This window comes from Schistocerca serialis, chromosome 1 (genome assembly GCF_023864345.2).
Source record: "Schistocerca serialis cubense isolate TAMUIC-IGC-003099 chromosome 1, iqSchSeri2.2, whole genome shotgun sequence".
NCBI classification, from domain to species: Eukaryota; Metazoa; Arthropoda; class Insecta; order Orthoptera; family Acrididae; genus Schistocerca; species Schistocerca serialis.
The window spans coordinates 405,859,772-405,884,831 of record NC_064638.1 but is presented as its reverse complement, the minus strand read 5'-3'; the positions used below and the strand labels follow the sequence as shown (position 1 = coordinate 405,884,831).

The window sequence follows — 25,060 nt, the reverse complement described above, 5'->3', positions numbered from 1 at the left end:
GATGAGGATTTATTCCAACGTGATCAAATTGTAAATTTTCACAGTCATCATGTGTGGGCTGACGAGAATCCGCACGCAATTGTGTAATCACGTCATCAACACAGATTTTCTGTGAACGTTTGGGCAGGCATTGTTGGTGATGTCTTGATTGAGCCCCATGTTCTTCCACCTACCCTCAATGGAGCACGTTATCATGATTTCATACGGGATACTCTACCTGTGCTGCTAGAACATGTGCCTTTACAAGTACGACACAACATGTGGGTCATCCACGATGGAGCTCCTGCACATTTCACTTGAACTGTTCGTACACTTCTCAACAACAGATTCGGTGACCGATGGATTGGTAGAGGCGGAACAATTCCATGGCCTCCACGCTCTCCTGACCTCAACCCTCTTGACTCTCATTTATGGGGGCATTTGAAAGCTCTTGTCTACGCTATCCCGGTACCAAATGTAGAGACTCTTCGTGCTCGTATTGTGGACGGCTGTGATACAATACGCCATTCTCCAGGGCTGCATCAGCGCATCAGGGATTCCATGCGACGGAGGGTGGATGCATGTATCCTCGCTAACGGAAGACATTTTGAACATTTCCTGTAACAAAGTGTTTGAAGTGACGCTGGTACGTTCTGTTGCTGTGTGTTTCCATTCCATGATTAATGTGATTTGAAGAGAAGTAATAAAATGAGCTCTAACATGGAAAGTAAGCGTTTCCGGACACATGTCCACATAACATATTTTCTTTCTTTGTGTGTGAGGAATGTTTCCTGAAAGTTTGGCCGTACCTTTTTGTAACACCCTGTTAATCTAGAAGCCAGCCAAGAGAACCGTGTCCCCCAGGGCTCAACACCGAGTCTCTTCACCATCAATGGGCTCATGTCTTCCATCAGACTGTTGGTTAACACACTATGTATGTTAATGACGACTTTTATATTTAGTATGTCTCTGTGTACGTAGCCTCGACTGAATGGTAGTTCTCAGACGTCGTACGAAGACCATTCGCTTGGATCTTCTCCCATGCTTTCAATTCTCTTACACTTAAAAGCAAGTCACGCACTTCTGTCCTTGTATCAAGGTCTATCATCAGCCATGCTATACTTCGATACCTGCACTTTGTTGCACAGTCCCGATTTTTGGGAATCCTGTTTAAATACATTAGCACTCAAAAAATGTTTCAAATGGCTCTGGGCACTGTGGGACTTAACATCTGAGGTCATCAGTCCCCTAGACTTAGAACTACTTAAACCTAACTAACCTAAGGACATCACACACATCCATGCCCCAGGCGGGATTCGAATCTGCGACCGTAGCAGCAGCGCGGTTCCGGACTGAAGCGCCTGGAACAGCTCGTCCACAACGGCCGGCACTAGTACGCAATACATGAGGACGAAAATAAATTCTACATGTTGTGCCGCTATCAAATAACATGGTGTGATGATGAAACCTGGACCATACATAGAGAAAAATTAATTTTATCCATTGTTTTGCAGTGTTTCGTCCGCGACTGTTTTACTTTCGTAAAATGAAGAACAAACCGCCTTCAGTCACAAGTTGCGTTTATTTACTGCACTATGCATTTCGAGCCCTGGAGGCTCATCTTCAGGTGCTTTTTAGTGATTTACATCAAGTTTTTTAGTTGTTTGCCTGTTGATATTACATTTTTGTGTTACAACATGGTATATTGTAGATATAAGTTTAACAGCGTTAATAATATGAACCTAACTTACAGTTTAAGTTTGTATGATGTCTGCTTCTGTTGTGCAGTTGGTATACACAATTCACATCTTTAATTTTGCAGTACATACTGGGAGTCACCGACGATGAGCCCCTGGACATTAAAATTTTCGGAACTTAGTTCTCAGGAAGGTGAGTGATCACGGCGGGGGGAAATGTATGCTTCCATGTTGGCCACAGAGTTGCTTAGGACTTCTTGTGGGAGTGCGTTCGTTCCTTCCTCCACCAGCACGGTTGAGGGGTACTGCATGACCGTTGGTGCTCGAGGACGTGCTGCAGCACGCCACACCACCGCATCTCACGCGTTTTCGATGGGCTTTATGTCGGGAGAACAGGCGGCCCGCCATTTTTTTTTAAATCATCACCGGTCTTCTTCTCCTCTCCTGGGGCAATCTCTTCATCTCAGAGTAGCACTTGCAACCTACGTCCTCTGTATACCCTGGATTTATTCCAATCCATGTTTTCCAGTACTGTTTTTGCCTTCTACGGCTCCACGAACGAAAGTCATTCCCTGATGTCTCAACAGATGTCCTATCATACCTTCTCTATGTCGGTGTTTTCCACATATTCCTTTCCTCCCCGATTCTGCACAGACCCTCCCAATTCCTTAGCTTATCAGTCCACCTAATTTTCAGCATTCGTCTGTGGCATCACATTTGAAATGCTTCTATTCTCTTCTCTTCTGGTTCACTCACAGTCCATGTTTCGCTACCATTCGATGTTGTGCTCCAAACGTACATTCTCAGAAATTTCTTCCTGAAATTAACATCTAAGTTTGATACCTGTACACTTTTCTTGGCCACGAATGTCCTTTCTGCCAGTGCTAGCCCGCTTTTGATGTCCTCCGTGCTCCATCCGTCATTGGTTCTTTTGCTGCCTAGGTAGCAGAATTTCTTAAATTCATCTGCTTCGTGACCATCAATCTTGATATTAACTTCTCTTTCTTGCTACTCTCAATGCATATTCTGTACAATTCAGCAGATCATGTAATTCTTCTTCGCTTTCACTCAGAACAGTCATGTCATCAGCGAATCGTATCATTGATATCTTTTCACCTCGAATTTAATTACAAAAAGAAAAAAAAAATGGTTCAAATGGCTCTGAGCACTATGGGACTTAACTTCTCAGGTCATCAGTCCCCTAAAACTTAGAACTACTTAACCTAACTAACCTAAGGACATCACACACATCCATGCCCGAGGCAGGATTCGAACCTGCGCCCGCAGCGGTCGCGCGGTTCCAGACTGCAGTGCCTAGAACCGCTCGGCCACTCAGGCTTCAATGTAAAAACTTTACAGTAGGAGCGAAACACTGCATCCCTGTCTCACACCCTTTTCAATCCGCGCATGTCGTTCTCCGCAGTCTACTCTTATTATTCCCCCTTGGCTCCTGTAAATATTATAGCTTACCCCTATTTTTCTCAGAATTTCGAACATCTTGCACACTTTTACATTGTCAAATGCTTTTTCCAGGTCGTCAAATCATATCGACTTGTCTTGATTTTTCTTTAGTCTTGCTTCCGTTTGCCGGCTGAAGTGGCCGTGCGGTTAAAGGCGCTGCAGTCTGGAACCGCAAGACAGCTACGATCGCAGGTTCGAATCCTGCCTCGGGCATGGATGTTTGTGATGTCCTTAGGTTAGTTAGGTTTAACTAGTTCTAAGTTCTAGGGGACTAATGACCTCAGCAGTTGAGTCCCATAGTGCTCAGAGCCATTTGAACCATTTTTGCTTCCGTTGTCGTCCGTAACGTCAGAATCGCCTCTTTGGTGCCTTCACCTTTCCTAAAGCCTAACTGGTCGTCATGTAACACATTCTTAATTTTGTTTTCCATTCTTCTGTATATTATTTTTGTCATCAGTTATGATGCATCAGCTGATAAGCTGAAGTTGTGATAATTCTCGCATTTGTCAGCTCTTGCAGTCTTCGTAATTGTGTGCATGATATCTTTCCGAAACTCAGATGGCATGTCGCCAGACTCATACATTTTGTACGCCAACGTGAATAGTACCTCTGTTGGACCATTACGGCCAGGGGACATCTGCTGGTACGTACTTTCCAATTTAATAAACTTTACCACCAGCCGAACACTTTTGGATATTTTATTTTACTTTGAAGGCAAGCGGTTTCGGCAGTTCACTTTGCGATCTTCAGGCCCCATACTCTTTTTTCGAATCAATAAACTTATGGTACAGCGCCATAAAACTGGGTGTCGTGAATCCCAATCGTTGTGTAGCAAATTCATACGAAAGCATGAGTTGCTGTCATGCTTTCGTATGAGTCAGCTGCGCAACAATTGAGATTCACGTGACAAGGTCACTGGAAAGTTGGTACGACGCTACGACATATGACTTGAGTCAGATCGACGACTATGTAGAGACGTAGCTGGAAGGTACAGCAAAGTATTGTGACCAAGGTTTCTGATTTTCAGTGTTGTTTCCGTTTTGCGATTGATCAGAGGTTTTGCAACTTTGTAAATATTTTAGCTATGAGCTCTTACTTTTTTTTTTTAATCATAGGCTATGCGGATGATGATACATTTTGTATCCCATCTGGATAGCGGCGCGTGGGTCTGCTCCTGAAGCTTGAAGAGTAGGCCGAATGTAGGAAGCTAGGAGGAGCAGGTGTGGTAGAATACTTGGTACTGCAATTGAAAGTGGTTTTACTATGGACTTAACTTTGGCTGAGATGAGCACGAAGGTGTGATGCTGTAAATCAAGTTACAAAGTTACAAGTAGTGGATCGCTCGCTATGAAAGAGAAACAATGTTGCTTGGTCGTCTGCTCGGCATCAAATGGGCAAATTTTGCAACGGCGCACGTAGAGCTGTACAGCGCTGGCTAGAGGGCGCTGTCGTCTGTGTCGGTGTCTTAGTGCCAACCTGTGAACTTGCACCTACGCCGTGGCATCGTACCTATCGATACCACAACACTAATTACCGAATTACAGAAACCGGTAGTCATTAGACAAAATAAAACTACATGTATGTTGCTGTTGCTGTGGTCTTCAGTCCTGAGTCTGGTTTGATGCAGCTCTCCATGCTACTCTATTCTGTGCAAGCTTCTTCATCTCCCAGTACCCACTGCAGCCCACATCCTTCTGAATCTGCTTAGTTTATTCATCTCTTGGTCTCCCTCTACAACTTTTACCCTCCACGCTACCCTCCAGTACTAAATTGGTGAATCCTTGATGCCTCAGAACATGTCCTAGCAATCGATCCCTTCTTCTGGTCAAGTTGTGCCACAAACTCCTCCCAAATTCTGTTCAATACCTCCTCATGCAGGGTGTTACAAAAAGGTACGGCCAAACTTTCAGGAAACATTCCTCACACACAACGAAAGAAAATATGTTATGTGGACATGTATCCGGAAACGCTTACTTTCCATGTTAGAGCTCATTTTATTACTTCTCTTCAAATCACATTAATCATGGAATGGAAACACACAGCAACAGAACGTACCAGCGTCACTTCAAACACTTTGTTACAGGAAATGTTCAAAATGTCCCCCGTTAGCGAGGATAAATGCATCCACCCTCCGTCGCATGGAATCCCTGATGCGCTGATGCATCCCTGGAGAATGGCGTATTGTATCACAGCCGTCCACAATACGAGCACGAAGAGTCTCTACATTTGGTACCGGGGTTGCGTAGACAAGAGCTTTCAAATGCCCCCATAAATGAGAGTCAAGAGGGTTGAGGTCAGGAGAGCGTGGAGGCCATGGAATTGTTCCGCCTCTACCAATCCATCGGTCACCGAATCTGTTGTTGAGAAGCGTACGAACAGTTAGAGTGAAATGTGCAGGAGCTCCATCGTGCATGACCCACATGTTGTGTCGTACTTGTAAAGGCACATGTTCTACCAGCTGAGGTAGAGTATCCCGTATTAAATCATGATAATGTGCTCCATTGAGCATAGGTGGGAGAACATGGGGCCCAGTCAAGACATCACGAACAACGCCTGCCCAAACGTTCACAGAAAATCTGTGTTGATGACGTGATTGCACAATTGCGTGCGGATTCTCGTCAGCCCACACATGTTGATTGTGAAAATTTACAATTTGATCACGTTGGAATGAAGCCTCATCCGTAAGGAGAACATTTGCACTGAAATGAGGATTGACACATTGTTGGATGAACCATTCGCAAAAGTGTACCCGTGGAGGCCAATCAGCTGCTGATAGTGCCTGCACACGCTGTACATGGTACGGAAACAACTGGTTCTCGCGTAGCACTCTCCATACAGTGACGTGGTCAACGTTACCTTGTACAGCAGCAACTTATCTGACGCTGACATTAGGGTTATCGTCAACTGCACGAAGAATTGCCTCGTCCATTCCCGGTGTCCTCGTCGTTCTAGATCTTCCCCAGTCGCGAGTCATAGGCAGGAATGTTCCGTACTCTCTAAGACGCCGATCAATTGCTTCGAACGTCTTCCCGCCGGAACACCTTCGTTCTGAAAATCTGTCTCGTTACAAACGTACCCCGCCACGGCTATTGCCCCGTGCTAATCCATACATCAAATGGGCATCTGCCAACTCTGCATTTGTAAACATTGCACTGACTGCAAAACCACGTTTGTGATGAATACTAACCTGTTGATGCTACGTACTGATGTGCTTGATGCTAGTACTGTAGAACAATGAGTCGCATGTCAACACAAGCACCGAAGTCAACATTACCTTCCTTCAATTGAGCCAACTGGCGGTAAATAGAGGAAGTATAGCACATACTGACGAAACTAAAATGAGCTCTAACATGGAAATTATGCGTTTCCGGACACATGTCCACATAACATCTTTTCTTTATTTGTGTGTGAGGAATGTTTTCTTAAAGTTTGGCAGTACCTTTTTGTAACACCCTGTATACTGAAGTATTTTTTATTTATTTATTTTTTTTTAAGTTCGTGATGATTTTATTGCTATTGCTCTTCAGTTGCTAGGACTTTTCTTCCGAGCGTGATTACCAAAGAACGATTCTCACGGCTCGCATTCGCTCGATCGATTCTAGAATTTCACAGTCCGAGCACATTTCGGACCACACCGAAGCGCTATGCGTTGGCAACCACGCCGAAACCTCCGTAGCGCGTGGGGAGCATCGCCGTCCGCTGCGTCGGTTTCGCCTCGGAAAATGAGATGTGGTATTAACAGCGCTTCCCGGGCACGGCCGCGAGAACTGGCGCTGGAAGTTTCCAGCTCAAAGTTAAACAGGGAGGCCGCTGGGAGGCAGCAGCCGCGGCGGCGGCGACGGCGGCGGCTGAAGCCGTGCCCAAGTTGAGGCGGCGGCGCAGGCCGCACCACGAGTGCGCACGGGGGCGGTCACGTGCTGCCGTACGCTGTACCCGTAGCGGCAGCCGACTCAGGTTCGCGCTTCGTCCTCCTGCAGACTCGCGCACGTGCGAACATGTGTGTGTGTGTGTGTGTGTGTGTGTGTGTGTGTGTGTGTGTGTGTGTGCGCTCGCGGGCGCGCGTGCTTGCGCGGGCGTGTCTGTGCCGCTCTGCCCGCTCCGGCTATGTGCGTCTGCGGTCGGCGCCGCAGCAGGCCGCAGGCTGCTTCCGGGCTCGCCAACTTGGGTAATTAAAATGGACACATCGCAGGGGCGCAGCCGCGCGCAGCGCCGCGAAATCTGGTCAGATAGCTGGCTGGCGAGGCTCCGGGCCTTCCGCCCTCCCACTGTGTCCTGTTTGCCCACGGAATTATTGTAGCGGACAATCTCCATATAAATGGCGGCATTAGGGAGGGCGGTAGCTTCCCTCACACTGTGCCGCACAGCCCCCTCCACAACACACACACACACACACACACACACACACACACACACGGAGAGAAGAAGAGAGAGCCGGCGACAGCGGCCCGGGGGGGGGGGGGGGGGGGGCATGAGAAGTAGGGCGGGAGAGAAAGAGGGAGGCAAGGAGATTGCCAGCAAGGGTATTGTTTGGCTGCCAACTGCAGCACTTGCTATCGCCGGCGCAACGACTTTATTATTGTTGCTGCAATAACGGCCGGCTGGGGGCCACCCCTGGAGCGCTACAACGACCGGGCCCTTCCTATGACCGTCCCCGTGATGGCCTCATTATATGCTGAGCAGCACTGCTCATAGCGGGGCTATTCTGCCATAATTATGACGCGCAAGAAAAAACTTCCGGGCAATTCTCGGAAAAATTCTAAGCGACAGACGTCTAGCTGCATTATGAAATGTTAGTGCCCCCTGCTTCAGTAAGGGGGTCACTTTTTTTTTTTTTACCTCGAATAACTTTTTTAAATCTGTTAATTACGATATTAGTCAGACTGCTGTTTGACACACATACAGTACTTTTTACGACAATCACTTAACAAATGATAATAACTTTGAAATTATGATCTTAGTTTGAGGAATGGGATAAGGATAATGGAATGTAGTCTAATTAAGTCGGGTGATGCTGAGGGAATTAGATTAGGAAATGAGACACTTAAAGTAGTAAAGGAGTCTTGCTATTTGGGGAGCAAAATAACTGATGATGGTCGAAGTAGAGAGGATATAAAATGTAGGCTGGCTATGGCAAGGAAATCGTTTCTGAAGAAGAGAAATTTGTTAACATCCAGTATTGATTTAAGTGTCAGGAAGTCATTTCTGAAAGTATTCGTATGGAATGTAGCCATGTATGGAAGTGAAACATGGACGATAAATAGTTTGGACAAGAAGAGAATAGAAGCTTTCGAAATGTGGTGCTACAGAAGAATGCTGAAGATTAGATGGGTAGATCACATAACTAATGAGGAAGTATTGAATAGGATTGGGGAGAAGAGAAGTTTGTGGCACAACTTGACCGGAAGAAGGGATCGGTTGGTAGGACATGTTCTGAGGCATCAAGGGATCACCAATTTAGTATTGGAGGGCAGCGTGGAGGGTAAAAATCGTAGAGGGAGACCAAGAGATGAATACACTAAGCAGATTCAGAAGGATGTAGGTTGCAGTAGGTACTGGGAGATGAAAAAGCTTGCACAGGATAGAGTAGCATGGAGAGCTGCATCAAACCAGTCTCAGGACCGAAGACCACAACACCAACAACAACAATTTTGAGGAAATTCCTACAAAATAACATTTCAAGACAACGTTTATGAAGTATGCATTCAAAAAGACAGAGTATTCAAAAAGACAAAGTTCGTCTGAACAGTACTATGCTTAAGAAAGTGAACAACAATTTAAAAAGGGTACAATGCTAATAGAGAATTTCTACAAAAACGAAACAGCTTGATCAGTTTACATGTTAATGTATGACTGAGGGAAGTGTGGCTGTTTTTCTCTCAGCTCTGAGCAAGTTAACGAGCGAACTGTAATCATTCGTTCAAATGGCTCTGAGCGCTATGGGAGGTCATCAGTCCCCTAGAACTTAGAACTACTTAAACCTAAGTAACCTAAGGACATCACACACATGCATGCCCGAGGCAGATTTCGAACCTGCGACCGTAGGGGTCGCGCGGATCCAGACTGAAGCGCCTAGAACCGCTCGGCCACACCGGCCGGCAGTAATCATTCATAGCTGCACAGTGTTGCAGTCTTTCCTCACACTTCTTCTCTTCAAAAGTAATAACATTATTCAAAATTTGTATCCCTCTCGCCTCCCAATATATACATCATATTCATCCCTCCCACCCTTTACAATAAATCTTTCTTTTAACTCTAACAGACACCATCACAATTCAACATAGAGCTAATAAATACTTCCATCACCTTCCACACTTCAACTAAGAATGTATTCGACTGAGCAGAAGCAAAGACTGTGCCACAACAAGACCAAAGATTGTTTAACAGTAACGTAACTTGCTCTCTCTCTGACGTGCACATCGATGATACAGAAAAATCAAAACGACTTGACCATCTTACAAACTGTTTGGCCCTTGCACACAACGAAAACACGTCACAATGAGATCAACAGCTTAGGAATACAATAGGTGATTATTTGTAGGTCGCTTAACTGTGGTAAAGGTAGAAAAGTAAGTTAACATGAAATATAAATCATGAGTGAGAGTGACATATATTTGCTGATAATAAAAACTAAAAACTTAACTCCGTCCGAACAGACCTTAGAAGGCCCAATGGTACCGACCGGCTGCCGTGTCATCCTCAGCCACAGGCGTCTCTCGATGTGGATATGGCGGGGCATGTGGTCAGCACACATCTCTCCCGGCCGTATGTCAGTTTACGAGACCGAAGCCACTACTTCTCAATCAAGTAGCTCCTCAGTTTGCGTCACAAGGGCTGAGTGCACCCCGCTTGCCAACACCGCTTGGCAGACCGGCGGTCACCCATCCAAGAGCTAGCCCAGCCCGACAGCGCTTAACTTCGGTGATCAGACGGGAACTGGTGTTACCACTGCGGCAAAGCCGTTGGCTTATTTGCTGATAGTACCTGACATAATTACCACAAAGCTCAAACGACAATACGGAATGATACTGACACTGTGGGTAGGTAGCAAATTATATGGAAGACTACACGGAGAAAACTCATTAAGATCTCTTTTGGGCAGCTCAAAGTTAACAAGATAAGAGTAGGCCTCAAATTATAGATAATCAAGCAAAAGAAGTTGTGTGGCAAAGTAAGTAAGTTGCAAGTTGCACAGAATACGATCCCGCTACTGCAATTCCAACACTTATATTGCCCCAAAAATCAGACAGCGTGCGCCGATCGGCACCAGACGGCAGCCAGGAGACACCCCCCCACCCCCCCCGAATCTTGGTTAAAGACATTTCACTGCTCACTTAAGAAAAGGAAGTGTCCCTATAGAGGAGACGATTCAATCCTGTGGCCAAAATGGTGAACGAAAATGTTGCTTACTGTAAGAAACAACAGGGCAACGCTGGACAAAACTTCCCACTCTTGGCGTAAAAAACGCACAGTATCAAACGTGAGGTTAGTATTCCTCTGGAGCAGTGGCTCCTCGCATGGTCAGCTTCTTCGCGCCAAGCACGGTGGCGAGGGCAACTCATTCAACTGGATACACCAATCCAGTAACGATACAGCAAAACTTTGCAATGCTGCAGGTGTATGCCAAGATAAACTATGAGTGTGATGCCGTCTACATTGAGGGAAGGCTTCTCAGCGTGCTAGCACACAAACACGAGTGTCAGGATCGATTGAGACAGCACGACAGATCTTTACTAGTGGAGCACTATTGTGGCGATTGAGGGGAGACAGTAAACTTGTAGGAAGTCCGAGTACTTGCAAGAACGTCGTAGACGAGCTCAAGGAAATTAAGAGAGGCTAATGAAATCCTCAAGCAGCGTAACAACTTCATAAAGACAGGACGGTTACAAGCATGTTGGTTGTCAGCGATTCCGGTACGACGGTCCAGTGCTATCGTACGGCAGCAGCATAACGAGACACTGCCGCGATCGCCTAGACAAGTTGATGGGCTTTAATTTAATTATTAATAACATTGCACGTTACATTATCACACAGATACTCCCACACTGCTGTGCTGTTTCTGCGGTACAGTTTTTTATCGTAATGAATTAATGGAATGCAATCCAGCATGTGGCTTGTCCTGGCGCTTCGTCACTAGCCTCAAGTCGTGTTTAACTTCTTCCCTTTATACAGCCTACTAATGAAATGTGAAATTATTGCAGCGAACTAGAGGGTTTGTGCTTGAATACAGTGTTCCAGTTCCAAGGTCAACCTTGACTAAGGTCCTTGTAGAGGAAGCCAAAATCCCAGTTAAACCTATGACATAGCAAAAAATTTAATCCATTTGTACAATATTTAATCCAATTTTTTGTGAGATTCTGAATGAATTGTCTTTGGTGCTGTTCCATATGTAGCGCATGCGACATTTGTATCACTAATACTATAATTTTGTAGGAATAGATACCAACTGGAATTCACGTTTTTCGAAATTATGTTTATTTTTGTAATGTGTTAGACAGTGTGTATCTCTAGCTGTTTGGGACCACAGGCAGACAAGGTGCAACAAGAAGCTGTGCTGGACAATGAAGTTTCAGGGCCGGCCGGAGTCGCCGAGTGGTTCTAGGCGCTACAGACTGGAACCGCGCGACCGCTACGGTCACAGGTTCGAATCCTGCCTCGGGTATGGATGTGTGTGATGTTCTTAGGTTACTTAGGTTTAAGTAGTTCTAAGTTGTAGGGGACTGATGACCTCAGCAGTGAAGTCCCGTAGTGCTCACAGCCATTTGAAGTTTCAGGTGCCTTCCAGAGGGACACTGCTGGTGCAGGTCTGAATTATCCGACCTGCTTGCGGTGAGGTGTGGCGCCTTAATATCGCTCCTGTCTAGGGCGGGAGAATGACTCATGCGTGCATAGTGACAGATTGTCCGAAGCAGTTTCAGTCCAGTACGTAGTTCTAATTTTCATCCACCAGAGTACAGCAACGCACAGAAACATTCAAGAAACAGGTCAAAAGAGTGTTTTTGTGAATTGTTCTGTTTATTTCTTGTAGGCCTCGTGTATGCTTTTAGTAGTGTGAATGACGCGTGAATGTGGTCTAAAGTAAATATGTAGAACATTGTTCTACTGATAAACGCTATACGAACTAGGGTGAGAAAATTTTAAGACAGTGTTAAAGCATTAGACGGGGAATTTCGTCTCATAATATGTTAAGGAAGTTTATGGTAAAAGGAAAGCTATTTCGAGTGTAAATGAAAATAGTTAACAATGTGAAGTATAAACAACATATCAAAATGTTAAATATTTATTTCGGGAAAAAGTACAGTTCGAATGTGTGTTATTTGTTGATTGGTTAGTCGTGAAAAACGCCAACAAACGCGGGAGAATTATGTTTTTCTATAGGCCTTAAAGTAAACTGACCAATCATAACGGAGTATTCTTCTAGCGTCCTTTCTCTCGGAGATAGAGAATGCTTACAGCAGTCTAAAGAGTCGGAGCCCAGCCTTTCAATGGTAGGGTCGTGTGTAGTATGAGCTCCGAAGGAAGTTATATTTTGCCGGTTTTAGTTGTGCTACATGCTTCAAAAGTGTTCTAAAGTGAAGGCATATGTTTTCCGATGCGTGTGGTTTTTTTTTTTTTTTTTTTTTTTTAGGAAGTACAGATTTTTAAGTAGTTTACTGTGTGAGAAAAGACGGTAATTCCGCGTGGCATATTGAGCACATCGCCGACTAAAAACTTGAGTGTATTAGACACCAATAAACTTAATAGTGTGGGGAGCATTTTCATTTAAGAACAATCCGAACTTAGTAGCTGTTCAGATTTCGGGAAGTACGTTACCATAAACTTGCTAACGTGAATGAAAGGGTTTGTGCATGACTGTGTCAGGATTAGCAAGGGCTTGGCAGTTAATGTGTAATTCTCTACTTCAGAATATACCGAAGTTTTGCAAGTATTTATCTCTCTTATCAAATTAAGGCCTTTTCCCGGTTCTTAGAATAGTTACGTTGTATGTAGTCTGGTGCGAGTCGCAGTACGGTAGGTTTCTGCTCGGCTTCCCTACTGGCGATCTGCTGCCACGAGTTCACAGGTAGGTGCAGGTAAAAAGGACGAATGGATCCGCGCTGCCTTAGTGGCTTGTGGCTGTTCTTTACGTCAGTGATAGTAGCAGAAAGCAGGAAAATGTCAAAGGAATTTCACGATCTGATGGCTGAGCTAGGTATGGAGTTTTAGAGATACCAGTAAACTAAATGGTACACTCTTCACAAGTATGGGGACAGAGGCTGTTATAGATCAGCAGCAAAAGTTGCCAACAGATTATCTTGGCAACTTGTCGGCCAACCGAAAGGCTGCAGGAGTTTTGCTGGGAAGCCCGTACACATCTTCCACAGACTCTCGCTTTCTTCTCATGCCATTTCCATATTTTTGAAGCCTTGGAAAAAAAAATTGTAGCCGTCTATTTGCTTCGGACGAAAAGCTGCACGCCTATGTACAGTCGTGGTTCCGTTGCCAATCGCAAACATTTTTCCATGAAGCCGTTGACTGTCTTGTCTCACAGTGCGATAAATGTACGAATATTAACTTTTGTGGCGATTTCTTTTGAAATAATAAACCGTTTAGTTATTTTTTTTCCGTGTGCCTCGTTTTCATTTGACTGCTCTTTATATTCGTAAACTTCAAGACTGAAAATATGTCAAAATTTCATATAGAAATACATACACAGCATCTCCTGTACAGCTACAATCCTTGTGTTTACCGGGAGTACAGCAGTAAGAGCTCTTTGAGATACACGTCCACACTTTCTTGAGGCTCAGGTCCCAGAGACGAAGTGCATTCGCAGACTGAACAGACAATGCCACTCAACATGAGCGTTCGCTTACTAAGCCCCGCTTTATACAGGGTGATTCTCGATGTGCAAATATTTGAATATGTTACTCTACAAGCAAAACTAAAGAAATAAGTTTATATAAACATGCAAATGTTTAGTTATGGAGTTACGGCTGATAAAAGATTTTGTCGGAAATTTAGCAACTTCGCTAATATGAAGCCATACCGTCTTACATTTACCACGAAATAACAAACATAAAATTGGAAAGAGTATTTTTTACCAGGGATAAAACATGAACTTCCTAAATTTCCTATTGTGCAGGGCGACGTTGATAACACAGTTAAATTTGAAGTATACCTGTGTCATGTCACAATACATTTCTGTATTACAATTGAATACCCTCACACTTTTCTTTTTGTAAGCGTTACACAGAACTGCGCAATATTTACATCTTATTATCCTACTCTCAACAACATCTCGCTCATTAAGAAGGGATGCTGCTTCAGTTCGTCAAATAAAAAACTGGGAAGTTGCATTACACTAAATGGAAACTAAACATTGTTCATGCGGTCCTGAAGTTAGCGGATTGTGCAGTAAATGTAATGCGTGCAGTGACTGCTTTTGAAAGATGAAGGAACAGTGTAGCGCTAACTTTTTACACAATGAAATAACTTTTTTGCAGGAATGTATAAACGAAACAGTGTTGCACACTAGAGATAAAACAAAATAGATTGCGCTGTTGTTAGCAGACTGGTTTTGCGTTGAAGAGGATTGTAGTAATACACAATTTGCGCTGTACCCACCGTGGATTTTTCCACTTCCACGACACATCTCAAAGTATGCCGTGTAATGGGTTATACTCTGAAGCGCCAAAGAAACTGGTATAGGCATGCGTATTCAAATACAGAGATAGGTGGACAGGTAGAATACGGTGCTGTGGCCGGCAACGCCTATGTTAGACAACAAGTGTTGGGCGCAGTAACTAGATCGATTAGTGCTGCTAAATGGCAGGTTATGAAGATTTAAGTGAGTTTGAACGTGGTGTTATAGTCGGCACACGACCGAAGGGATACGGCATATTTGAGGTAGTGATGGAGCGGGAATTTTGATGAACGATCATTTCACGAGTATACTGTGAATATTAGGAATCCGGAAAAACATGAAATCTCCGATGTTGTTGCGACCGGAAAAAGTTCCTGCAAGAAAGGGATCAACGACGACTGAAGAGAATCGTTCAACGTGACAGAAGTGCAACCCCTTCACAAATTAATGCAGATTAAAATGCTGGGCTGTCAACAAGTGGCAACGCGTGAACCATTCGACGAAACATTATGGATATAGGCTTTCGGAGCAAAAGGCCCACTAGTGTACTCTTGATGACTTCAGGTCACAAGACTTTGCGCCTCGCCTGAGCCCGTCAACACTGACATTGGACTATTGATGACTGGAAACATGTTGCCCGGTAAAACGAGTCTCGTTTCAGATTGTATCGAGTGGATGGACGTGTACGGGTATGGAGACAACTTCGTAAATCCATTGACCCTGCATGTCAGTAGGGGACTGTTCAAGCTGGTGGAGTCTCTGTAATGGTGCGGAGCGTGCGCAGTTGGAGTGATATGGGACCCTTGATGCGTCTAGCTACGACTCTGAGAGGTGAACATACGTGAGCATCCTGTCTGATCAGCTGCATCTATTCATGTCCATTGTGCATTCCGACGGACTTGGGCAATTCGAGCAGAACAATGCGACACCTCACACGTCAAGAATTGCTACAGTGACTCCAGAAACCTCTTCTCAGTTTAAACACTTCCGCTGGTCACCAAACTCCCCTGACATGAACATATTGAGCATATCTGGGATGCCTTGCAACTTGCTGTTCAGAAGAGATCTCCGACCCCTCGCTCTCTTACGGAGTTATGGACAGCCCAACAGGATTCATGGTCTCAATTCCCTCCAGCACTACTTCAGGCATTAGTCGAATCCTTGCCACATAGTGTTGCGGCACTTCTGCGTGCTCGCGGTACCCACAGGATATTAGGCAGGTGTAGAAGTTTCCTTGGGTCTTCATTGTATATGAATGGTAACAATTTTTTTAGTAATTGTTATTTAATATAAAAAACTGCAATATGTTTGTTTTGGGTTCTCTGTGTTACAGGAATGTTGTAATCAGTTACCTTGCAGTCACAATACTGTGCACTAATAACTATTTGCTTTACTTGAAAATTTTCAATGTATGGCACTGAGGTACAGTCTCTGCTGTTGAATAAACAAAGCTGACGGGATACTGAAGATTGAAAGCAGTAACTGAGTTTCTGTAATTTATGATTCTTAGACGAAGAAGTCTATTTCGTGATATGTAAAGTTGCGCTCTATTAATATTACGGTTTGGTAGTTTAGGTATACTACACAAATGACGTAGTAAATCGTAGGGTTACCTGTAGTATTAGTAGCATTGATGGGAAAGCAACATATGTGAATAAGTATGAGTTGTTTGTTTATTTGGTTGTTTGTCTTGCCCATAATTACAATCGAACTTCATTCAGTGTTGGTCCATTGTGTGTTTCATATCCTTACACAGTATAATTTTATAAGTAATAAAAATTAGTTAATCGCGTAACTTCTGCGTTGTTATGTACCCAACGCTATTACTTTTGACTGCGGCGATGTTTGAGTTTTTATTTTATGCTCTTCTTGAAGAAATTGCGTTTTCTAACGCAATGAGATATACCTGTATTATTTTCTTTATTTTTACTACAATATCCCTCTGTTTCATGTTACAAATCACCAGTTTTCGAACAAAACCTGAACTGAACATCGACAGTTTTCAATTTTGCTACAAATACAGTTTACTTTTAAGCATCAGATAGGAGGATAACTATGTAGGACAAAAATGTTCCGTAGGTTATATATTTTTACTCAGTTTCTAGATGGTTCATTGCTTCGGTTTCAGTGGAATGTAGTAAGACACAGATAACGTACGTAAAGAAAGCGATCGTTATGAGGCTATGCCCGATATACGTGAAACACATCTAACGCACAGGTAACTACTAGGAAAACTACCGTAATCTGCGCTTATGATTGTCAACGGCAGTCTACGGTAGCTTTACAACTCTAGCGATGTGTCCTACGAAAGTTTGAGCCACTGCATCGATATACTGGAAGAACTATTTACATTATGCGCAATACAAAAAAATGACCAAAACAACGATATTTTAACTGAGTAGTGGGTGTTTTTAGAGAACAGTGTTCGCATATTGCTAGGTGAAAGAAAACTAGTCAGTTTTCATTTAATTCAAAATAAGTACAAAGACGGAAAGTTACATATATTAAAGAGTATGTTGAATAACAATGCAACATCCAGAGATCCAGCTTATATAGCCGAGCGTCACGGTGAGCGTTCTGTTAAAAATAGCTCTGATTGTTTAAGCAACGCAGCAGTCGACAGCTATACTACGACGGCTTTAATAAAAATTTCTGTCTAAAGAACACGAATCTACAACCTGATAAATACAAAAAACTACAGGTGTAAACATAGCTGTAGGCGGTCGAAGAAAAAATTTTAAAATATTGTCCGTTGTAATGAACCAATAGCTCTACAGCATGGGAGCTTTAATCTCCAACTGGCCATCGTTATTGATGTTTTCAATTGTTTCCATGAATTATATCACACAAATGATGGGATGGTTCCTCCCACAAAGCCGTCGCCGAGAGCTACACCATTCTTTCCCAACTTGACCTGCTAATATGTAAATACCTCTGTACAGGTCGAAACTCGACCTGACCGAAAAAAAAAAATTCAAAGTTGGTACAGGGATATTTATTGAGTGTTTGGGTATAAGGGGCCCATGGTCTCTTGTGGTTCATTACAGAGTACTTGAATGTCGTGTGTTTAAATTGCCCTGAAAATATCTGCTCAACAGCAAAAATGTCGAAAGCTTGCGCTGTGAGGAAACAAACATTCACGGTACTTACTGATCGAAACAGTGATTCTCCCTTTACTCGTTACACTAAAACTTAAATTTATTTGGCCTACTATTGTGTTGTGCATCTGCAGCTTTTGTAATGCTTCACCAGTAAACCTCTCCACACACTGTCATGTTCACGTAGAAGCAACAATGCCTGAAAACCAAACCAGAGACGCATCCAAGTTGCACAGCTTCAGACCGGGAAGCAGGCAGTACCATTTTCAGCAGCGAGTAAAGTAATTCAATGGCAATAGTTTGTTTCCAAACATGACTGATAGCGCATACAGTCGACATCTTCACAGTTGTGCAAACGTTTTTAGTGGAATACAGACACAAAGATATATAGGGGATGTGGATGGAGCGTAGGGATTCAAAATAAGTGCAACTGCGAGAGAGACAGGAAACTGTGCATAGCAGGTAATCGTACGCGTTTAATATTTGAAGCCTCCTATAAACGTGATGACTTCCGACCACTGCTGCCCTCTTCTGATTCCTGTGGGCTACAAACGGGAACAAGAAGACTCATGCCGGTTTGAGCTGTGGAATGAGTAGGTGTGAGGTGGAATGCGTAAGTGTGAGGCGAGTAAAACAGGACAATTTTCTTGTAATTCAAACAGATAGACGGTAAGAAGGTAAGCCTACAGCTATAAATGGTTCAAATGGCTCTCAGCACTATGGGACTTAACTTCCGAGGTAATCAGTCCCCTAGAACTTAGATCTACTTAAACCTGACTAATCTAAGGACATCACACACATCCGTGCCCGAGGCAGGATTCGAACCTGCGACCGTAGCGGTCGCGCGGTTCCAAACTGTAGCGTCTATAACCGCTCGGTCACCCCGGCCACCCCTACAGTTATAACTCATTTCCTTAGCTTTCTAAGTATAACGTTTAACAAACAGAAACATGAGCATTCGCTAACTAAGCCCCACTTTCTACAGGGCGATTCTCGAATGTATGCAAATATTTGAATGTTATTCTACAAGTAAAACTAAAGAAATAATTGCATATAAATATGCAAATGTTTAGTTATGAAGTTACGGCTAGTAAAAGATTTTGCCGGAAATTTAGCAACTTCGCTAATATGAAGCCATCACAAAACTGTACGAGGTTAAAGTAAAGCACGATTTCCATTTATTTTGTTGTTATTGTTCTGGTAAATCTAATAAAACATGTCCGAGACATGGATCTGCAGTAGTTTTTCAGAACATCCAGAGAAACAAAGAAGTAATTTCGTAAAATTTTTATTTTATTAACTATTTGGCCCAATAAGTTTTTTAAATTCCAGAAAATCACACAAAATTTTCGACGGAAGTAGTAGAGAATTTAATTTTGAAAAAAAAAAAAATGGTAATAGCGTTAACTGAGGCAGTATGAATGTGTCATATAATCTGCTTTTATTAACACCATAAGCACACGTGAATTCACGTTAAACCGAAAAAAAACAAAGCTGAGTGTTAAGGAAGTTGTGTAGTGTACATACAATTTTACAATACATTAACAATAAATGTTCAAAAATGTCTCCACCGAGGCCAATGCACTTAGCGGCACGTGTATGAACATATTTTGTTGCATGTTTCAGTTTCACAGGGTTGTTCTTAATTTCATCTATTGCATTCATAATGCGAGCAAGTAATGCCTCAAGTGTATTGACACTGTCCTCATAACTATGTCTTTCATCCATTGCCATACACAAAAGTCCATTGGTGTTAAATCGGGCGATCTGATTGGCCACTGACGTGCAGCACCACGACCAATACATTTCTGGGGAAAATGTTCATTTAAATGTGTAAAAAGGCGTTGGTGAAATGTGGAGGCACGCCGTTATGTTTAAAAATACATCTGCAATCGCTTAGTAAGTGGAACATCTTCGAGCAAGCGGGGCATTTCTTCTTGAAGGAATCGTAAGTACATCCCGCCAGTTACACGTCCTGGGAAAATGAATGGTCCAGTAAAGTGTGTGTTGATTATACTACACCACACATTTTTGCTAAATCGCTGCAGGAAATTGCGTTGCACTGTTGCTTGTGGGTTTGCTTCAGACCAAATGTGCTAGTTATGTAAACTGTTTATACCATCTCGAGTAAACTGTGCCTCATCAGTAAATAAAATGTATTTATGTAACTGGCGATTAGTATTTAGCCAGTTGCACACCTCAAAGCGAAGAGCAGCAGACGTAAATTATACATTTTTTGTTTATGATAAGGATACGGATTATTTTACTTCAGCGAACGCCATACCTTAGATTGTGAAATGCCTAATCGTTGAGAGTATCCGGACATCTGGCTGAAAATGACTTATAAGTTCGTGGTACCCTCCATCAGTAATGCTGGAATTCAGTATGGTGTTAGCCCAACCTTAGCCTTGATGACAGCTTCCACTCTCGCAGGCATACGTTCAGACAGGTGCTGGACTGCTGCCCTGAGGAGAGGTATCGATGACGGTCGGTGAGGCCCGGCACGAAGTTGGCTTTCCAAAACATCCCAAAGGCGTTCTATAGGATTCAGGTTAGGACTCTTTGAAGGCAGTCCATTACAGGGATATTATTGTAATGTAACCACTCCGTCACAGGCCGTACATTATGAACAGGTGCTCGATCATGTTGAAAAATGCAATCACCATCCCGAAATTGCTCTTCAACCGTGGGAAGAAAGAAGGTGCTTAAAACATCAATGTAGACCTGTCCTGTGATAATGCCACGCAGAACAATAAGAGGTGCAAGCCCCTTCCATGAAAAACAGGACCACAGCATTACTCCATTGCCTCCGAATTTTACTGTTGACACTAGGCACACTGGCAGATGACGTTCACCGAGCATTCACCGTACCCACACGCTGCCATCTGATCGCCACATTGTGCACCGTGATTCCTCACCCCACATAACATTTTTCCTCTGTTCATTCGTCAAATGTTTACGATCCTAACACCGAGCGAGGTGTCATTTGGCATTTACCAGCGTCATGTGTGACTTATGGGCAACCGCTCGACCACGAAATGCAAGTTTTCTCACTACTGCATCTAAATATATACTCCGCTAGCCACCAAGCGGTGTGTGGCGGAGGGCATTTCTAAGTATAACGTTTAACAAACAGAAACTGATCGCATTAGCATGTAATGGCAGATTGCGGTAATGGTGCACTGAAAGATAGCATGTGCTCACTCCCTTGAAAAAAAGCTCAAGAAGCAGAACTGAAGAAGAAAGTAAGAAATGAAAAGAAACAACGGATTGTGTTGAAGAATAAGATGGGAAGGTATGGGAGAAACACAATAGTCATCGGAGATATTGGATGTTTCCAACACTGGCGTTGATGACGATGATAATTAAGATATCTAGTTTATTGGCCCACAGAAATCACTAGCCACGCGTAATAAGGAATGACGTCTCTGTGGAAAAACAGGTCAATACAAGGAGTTTTTGTACAGGTGTGTTGGGTGATCCGCTTAGAATCATGTTGCATGTGCTGGAGAAGCCACTCCTAGACTTTTTTTATGATAACAGCTTTTCCAAGAAATGAACACTCTAAAAACTGTTGAAATATGACAATGAAAGTGATTATTCATTCCATATTACTGTTTAAATACATTTTAGTATTATAACTTCCTAGCGGAAATTGCAGATATCTTAAGTATTGTCTATTTTCACTCATGGGTAATTAATATAGCTTCCCTGTTCGAGTACACAATTCCGCAACTACTGTTGATAACTACTCCATGGGGCGGGGAAGCGTGGTGCCAAATCGCATCTTTGAAATACCAGGTCGTTACAATTAACTTGGTGGTGTTCCCTGTGCTGCAGCGCTGCAGGTCCCTGAACATTATAGATACTTTCGTTAATCTATGCGCTCGCGAAGTATTCTGGGAGAAAAAAATGATAGTTCCACTTTCTGCCACAAGGTGAAAATAACACGCCGTAAGCAGCCAGAACGTGGTGTAGGTGCAAGAAAAAGGGAGGGACGATCAAACACATGACAACGGTGATCCAAGTACGTTTATTACGATAGGCACAAGTTACATTATGAATGCAGTATGGTCTCCCGACTCAGCAACATGTTGCATCTGTAAAATGGCACGGTTGACACTGCTCGCAGCATATCTATTGCAATCAGGTATCTCCACAACCGGAAGTCACATGGATTTAGGGTGGGGGATCTGGAAGGCCACACCTTATGAAATCACCGAGAAACGATGCCGTCATTAGTCATGTCCCTTGAAGAATATCTTCCACATGCCCGCGAGGTGTCATCTTCTCGAAGAAAAAAGGACCGAGAATGAAGGAACTTGTGAAAACACACCAGGCAGTCACATAATCTTAGTGCAGTGGATGTTCCTCCTCAACAAGTGGCAAGGTAAAATTTGTCTCGTCCATCCAAAGAATATTCCCCGGCCATATACACTCCTGGAAATTGAAATAAGAACACCGTGAATTCATTGTCCCATGAAGGGGAAACTTTATTGACACATTCCTGGGGTCAGATGCATCACATGATCACACTGACAGAACCACAGGCACATAGACACAGGCAACAGAGCATGCACAATGTCGGCACTAGTACAGTGTATATCCACCTCTCGCAGCAGTGCAGGCTGCTATTCTCCCATGGAGACGATCGTAGAGATGCTGGATGTAGTCCTGTGGAACGGCTTGCCATGCCATTTCCACCTGGCGCCTCAGTTGGACCAGCGTTCGTGCTGGACGTGCAGACCGCGTGAGACGACGCTTCATCCAGTCCCAAACATGCTCAATGGGGGACAGATCCGGAGATCTTGCTGGCCAGGGTAGTTGACTTACACCTTCTAGAGCACGTTGGGTGGCACGGGATACATGCGGACGTGCATTGTCCTGTTGGAACAGCAAGTTCCCTTGCCGGTCTAGGAATGGTAGAACGATGGGTTCGATGACGGTTTGGATGTACCGTGCACTATTCAGTGTCCCCTCGACGATCACCAGTGGTGTACGGCCAGTGTAGGAGATCGCTCCCCACACCATGATGCCGGGTGTTGGCCCTGTGTGCCTCGGTCGTATGCAGTCCTGATTGTGGCGCTCACCTGCACGGCGCCAAACACGCATACGACCATCATTGGCACCGAGGCAGAAGCGACTCTCATCGCTGAAGACGACACGTCTCCATTCGTCCCTCCATTCACGCCTGTCGCGACACCACTGGAGGCGGGCTGCACGATGTTGGGGCGTGAGCGGAAGACGGCCTAACGGTGTGCGGGACCGTAGCCCAGCTTCATGGAGACGGTTGCGAATGGTCCTCGCCGATACCCCAGGAGCAACAGTGTCCCTAATTTGCTGGGAAGTGGCGGTGCGGTCCCCTACGGCACTGCGTAGGATCCTACGGTCTTGGCGTGCATCCGTGCGTCGCTGCGGTCCGGTCCCGGGTAGACGGGCACGTGCACCTTCCGCCGACCACTGGCGACAACATCGATGTACTGTGGAGACCTCACGCCCCACGTGTTGAGCAATTCGGCGGTACGTCCACCCGGCCTCCCGCATGCCCACTATACGCCCTCGCTCAAAGTCCGTCGACTGCACATACGGTTCACGTCCACGCTGTCGCGGCATGCTACCAGTGTTAAAGACTGCGATGGAGCTCCGTATGCCACGGCAAACTGGCTGACACTGACGGCGGCGGTGCACAAATGCTGCGCAGCTGGCGCCATTCGACGGCCAACACCGCGGTTCCTGGTGTGTCCGCTGTGCCGTGCGTGTGATCATTGCTTGTACAGCCCTCTCGCAGTGTCCGGAGCAAGTATGGTGGGTCTGACACACCGGTGTCAATGTGTTCTTTTTTCCATTTCCAGAAGTGTATATTCCGTTGCCCTGCGCGCCAGAGTCACGACGTTGTAGCCTATGTGAGTGGCGTCATTTGGTGCACGTACAAAATCTTGTAGGGATATTAGTGTAGAATGCGCCACAATATCTTTTGAATTGTTGATGGTGTGGGACAATTCAGCTGACACAGCTCGAGCACTCGCTGAAGAATTTGAGGCGTGTGCTGCAGTGACAGCTATAGCTCGAGAAAATTCATCAACAACTGTCATGAGAATGGGCTCGCCTTCTTCTACCTGCTGCACCACGTAATTCACCTGTTTCTTCAGATCTCTTGATCATATTCTTTAGGCAATTAATTGAAACGGTTACTCCTCCCATCTGCTTCTGTCGTCGACATTCCCACAATGCAGCGCTTCTGTTGCTGCCGTTCTGATAAGGCAACTTTACCAAAAGCGCACGGTCTTTCTTCTCAACAACCGTTGCGTTTCATACCCTTTACACTAACAGCCACTTCGCAAAGGAAATCAACTCGTATCACCAAGCGACAGACAGCATGCTGACGTGGAAACAGGAAACATTTCACATTCTCACTACTTACAGCACTATATTTTCAGCTGGTGGCAGACAGTGAAACTATAATCTTTTCAGCGTACCGTTGAGCGCGCCGATTGATGAACCTATCTACGATGTTTCAATGTCTTGCTGTGTGTACAGCCAACACCTGCAGCACTCAGAACACTGTTAGTTTATCATCACGTGACACTTCCGGGCTGAGATGCCGTGGTCCATACATAAGACTCTCACCTGACGTTTCGCCTTCTACTGCGGGAGGCATCCGTTCGCCGATTGTCCTCGGAGGATGCCTTTCCGGACACATGTCCACATAACATATTTTCTTTCTTTGTGTGTGAGGAATGTTTCCTGAAAGTTTGGCCGTACCTTTTTGTAACACCCTGTATAGCTGATGGCCAAAAATTGCTTTTCGTTAGTATCATGCAGCTATAGCTAGTTACGTACACATATTATTGGGAAGCTGTTAAATCTGAGACCGATGACCTCAGCATTTTGATCCCTAAGATCTTACCACATCTGACTGATTTTAGATTACTTATCGTGAACTAGAGACCTGTCCCACTTTGTACGGGTAATACTAATTTGGTTGGCAGAGCTTAGGTTCACTCTAAATATGAATTACTTATGTCGTTCTTGAAATTCATTTACTCGACGTGTACATAATTGTTGTAAAAGTGATCCACAATAGCAATAGACCTACTCCTGCTACTACTACATTGTTTACCGTGGTGTATAAGAGATGTTGTTTCTCGCACAAGACAGCTGTTGAACACGCTAAAGATAATTCAATAAATTTCATTTCTATTTCT

The 25,060-nt window shown here is 44.2% G+C and overlaps 1 non-coding gene across 1 annotated transcript; it reads right to left on the bottom strand.

Annotated features, from left to right (window-relative positions):
• Nucleotides 1-2,930: 2,930 nt before the first annotated feature.
• On the bottom strand, nucleotides 2,931-3,014 carry Trnas-gga (transfer RNA serine (anticodon GGA)). Its single transcript is given in 2 exon segments — nucleotides 2,931-2,965; nucleotides 2,975-3,014. It is a non-coding gene; the product is annotated as a tRNA-Ser (tRNA).
• Nucleotides 3,015-25,060: the final 22,046 nt, after the last annotated feature.